This window comes from Dipodomys merriami, unplaced genomic scaffold (genome assembly GCF_024711535.1).
Source record: "Dipodomys merriami isolate MVZ:Mamm:240054 unplaced genomic scaffold, mDipMer1.0.p SCAF_27, whole genome shotgun sequence".
In the NCBI taxonomy this organism is placed as follows: Eukaryota; Metazoa; Chordata; class Mammalia; order Rodentia; family Heteromyidae; genus Dipodomys; species Dipodomys merriami.
The window spans coordinates 15,770,742-15,774,899 of NW_027204159.1; positions in this window are offsets into that span (position 1 = coordinate 15,770,742).

Below are 4,158 nucleotides of genomic sequence, written 5' to 3' on the forward strand. Positions count from 1 at the left end.
TAGAAGTGTGCATCCTTTGTGATCTGACCCTCCATCTACCTGCTGTCTCAGTGACAAATCTTTTTTACAGTAGCCACCTTTCCTGGCTACATCAGCACATCAGTTATACATTTATGCTTTTTCCAAACTCTTCTTTAAGTCTTTAAGTCGAAAACCACCAGCTCCTAGACTGGGGGAAATTCATTCTCTCTGTCTCTCTGTCTCTCTGCCTCTCTGTCTCTGTCTCTGTCTGTCTGTCTGTCTCTCTCTCTCTCTCTCTCTCTCTCTCTCTCTCTCTCTCTCTCTCTCTCTCTCTCTCTTTGTATTCCTTTACCTCTAAAATTGTAGATCATTTTAATCAACAATGAAAGAACTATAAAGACATTCTTTATTTTGTTAATTCCTGTCTTTATTACTTCAGGAGAGTGTCTTGTGTTAGTAGAAAGAGTGAGATTGCAAAAACCAGGGTAATTATCTCATGCCTCAGCTCTCAGCAAAGCTCACAGAGAGCACAGAGGAATGCTGCCCATCTGAATCTCATGATCATTTTCAAGTTGGATGTCTTATATAGCAATAATTTCCCAACATATACCTAAGTAAAGTGTAAAAACGCTAATCGAAATAACTTACTTTCTATTTTAACCATTTCTCCAAAACCAACAATGCCAATCTTGAATAATTTAAAAATGCATACTTACATGTGCCAAAGGAAAAAAATTATCTTGAATAGCATCCAATTTGTATAGTGAGTGCTACATTCCTCACCTAAAAGTCAAAACTTTCAGTGGTTTCCAATCCAAGCCCTAATTTAGTGAATGAATTCAATGAAGCCTCTCAAAATATTAGAGAACAGAGCTAGTACTTGCTAAAACATGATGTATCATTATTAAAAAAAACCTTGATTTTAACATGTTTCATGCATACTGCATCTTATTTCCATTTTGAAAGCTGAGCTTGCTGCATTTTTCCCCAAGAACAGTAAAGAATGTGAAACACATGCCAAGCCGGCCAGAGCATACTTACCCAATAATGTGTTTTTAAACAAATGTGAAGTGAATAAAAATTTAAGTCTAGGCCTACAGGTACATCTACATTATTGAGCTGCAAAGGAAATCTTTGACATATACTCTTTCTCTGCACCATAGAAACTTTTTTTTTTTTTTTTGTCGGTTGTGGGGCTTGAACTCTGGGCCTGGGCGCTGTCCCTCAGCTCTTCAGCTCAAGGCAAGCGCTCTACCACTTGAGCTACAGCGCCACTTCCAGAAACTTTTATTTGAAGTTATATGCACTTCTGGATCTCAACAGGGAATAATAAAATCTCATAGATGAAAATGTCATAAATAATTTTAACTGGGCTTAGGAAAAAAAAAGAACTATTGACAAATGGAGCCACCTAGCCCTAGTGAGGATAGGATTATCCAGAAGTGGGTGGGAGGCTTGTAACAAATGAGATTTAGCCTGGGAAGACTCTGAGCTCCAAGGTAGCTAAGCAGAGTCAGGGACTATAGCAGAGCATCTGCAAACAGGAACTATTCCTCGTCACAAGAGTAGCACCAAGTAGATCTATTAAGCTTGAATCTGTATTCCAATAGGGTAAAATGAGCCAACAAATATAAGGGATCAGGATGATAGAGAGATTGGGACTCACTGCTAGGCTCTGTCTCTGATAGGGACAGATCAAGGCAACAAAACTGCACTAAGGAAATCATGGCCAGTAAGGAAAAGAACACTACGCACTTCACTCTCTCTCATCAAAAAAGAGAAACATATTTGCTGTAACAGTAAAAGCTAGCACAGAGTCAGGAGGCAGATATAGTTGGGAACAGGTCCTAAAACCAGCAAAACCAGAATCATCATAGCCCCCATAGAATGAGGGCCCACCATGGGTCAGATTTTGCAATGTCTTTTTCATAACCATTATCTTTGACTGCCAACCTTGCCATTACCATTCTGACATGTGTTATGTGCTCTAAGTGTTAATTTTGTATGTATGTATATATATATATATATATGCCCCTTTCACTAACATATTCATCATTTAATTAATTTAGAAATGATAATAATGCCTGTCAACATTATTTTTAAGTCATTGTACAAAGCGATTTAAATTCAACATGTCACTTTATGAGTAAAATGCATCTTGAACAATGTCTCTTCTTGTTCACCACTGCCCCATCTCTTCCAACCCCATCCATCCTCTCAATTTACCTGGTTCCATTTTCACATATGTATACATTAAATATAATGACTGTAATCTCCCACCCTTTCTTCTTCCACTCAAGAATTTACCCCTACCTCTAACTCCTGACAAAACATGTTCCTGTTTTTTTGGTAATTACTTTGTTACACTATAAATTAGTTGCTCAAATTAGATACAGCCTGAGAATCTACTCCTGCGTATATCATCCATTAGTCAATATGTGTGTGTATTTGTATATATGGCCCATGTATGTTTTTGTTTGTGCTTATAATTTAGATCTAACTTCCTTGTACGAGAAAATATGTACCCTCTTCCCTCTGAGCCAGACTTACTTCATATAACATAACTTTTTCTGGGTCCATCCATTTGCTAGAAATGACATAATATTATTCTCCCTTTTGGCTCAGCAAAATTTAAATTGTGTATACATACATATGTACATACACACATATATGCACACATACATATTTTCTTGATCCACATATCTATTGTAGGTTATATGGGCTGTTTTCCTAACTTGACTACAGCTAATAGATGTTCATTGTATCTTGATTTGTGATCTTCTGGATAAATACCAAGAGTGATATCACTGGATTATAGAGTATCTGGGATAGATAGATAGATAGTTAGATAGATAGATAGATAGATAGATAGATAGATAGATAGATAGATAGATAGATAGATAGATAGATATTCCTTATACCAACTTTATATGTTAAACTCTTTCTATTCTTCTTATTAAACAAGAATGAAAATATTAGCTGGGTGCCAGTGACTCTCACCTGTAATCCTAGCTATTCAGGAGGCAGAGCTCTGCAATTCGAAGTTTGCCCAGGCAGGTGCTCAGCCCACACAGGAAAGTCTTTGAGACTCTTATCTCCAACTAATCACCAAAATGCCAGAAGTTGAGCTGTGATTCAAGTGGTAGCCTTAAGCAAAAAATCTGAGGGACAAGGTCTAGCTCCTAAATTCAAGCTCTTTTACTGGCATACACACACACACACACACACACACACACACACACACACACACACACACACACACACACTCAATCCAGCTAGAGTTCCTTCTAAGGCTATAGTCCCAAGGTCTTTCTCAAAATCTCACTTAACCATAAGTAGCTCTTGCTACTTTTACAGTTGACAAAACAGACTCGTGAGATTTCCTGATTTGCCAGGGACATGTCGTACTTTCTGATGGCTGCATTTTACAGCCCAGAAACGTCTTGTGATGAGTGAGCAGTTAAGCAAGTAGACAGTGCACAGTGCAGAATTGAGTCTTTATTGTGACTGCCGAATGCAGGATATTTATTTCAAACTTGTCTTCCTGGAGTCCCCTGTATTTCTCCATTTTATGTCTGCTTATCTCTTTTGTTAGCAAACCCTCACAAAATCTGGAAAAAAAATAGCTTTTTCTTATCATTTTTCTTTTATTTTCTCTTCCTTCTTGGAAATTGGAATCTCACAACAAATAAATCTTAACCCGCAATGATACTCCCAGAAACTTGATGAAATCAGCCTGGGAAGTTTTGGGAAATCAGTAATAGCAAGTGAATTTCTAAGTCCTGGCATGAATTAACTGTCTCCTGAATCTCTTTACTTCTTTGCTTTCTTACATGACAACATCAACTCAAAGCCAACTCCTTTCATTGGCACAATTCTCCACACCTATTATTCTTAGAGTTGCTTAATCTAAGCCATAATACATTACTGTCATGCTATGTAAGAAGGGTTAGCTTTTAAAAGGGAAAAGGTAGGCAATCGTGAACTAGCGCCAGACCAAAGTAGACCTGCTAAGGGAGAATGATATGAGAAAAGTTCAGAAAGCCAAAGAGTTCCAATGGATTTCATGATGAACAAACATTGGATCAGTGCCCTGAGGCCGTGGTTCTGTGACTGGTCATTTTTCAGCACATAGACCATTTGGTGCTAGACAAGGAGCAGGTGCCCTGTGGAAGGTTCAAGATGGGGCAGTGGCTA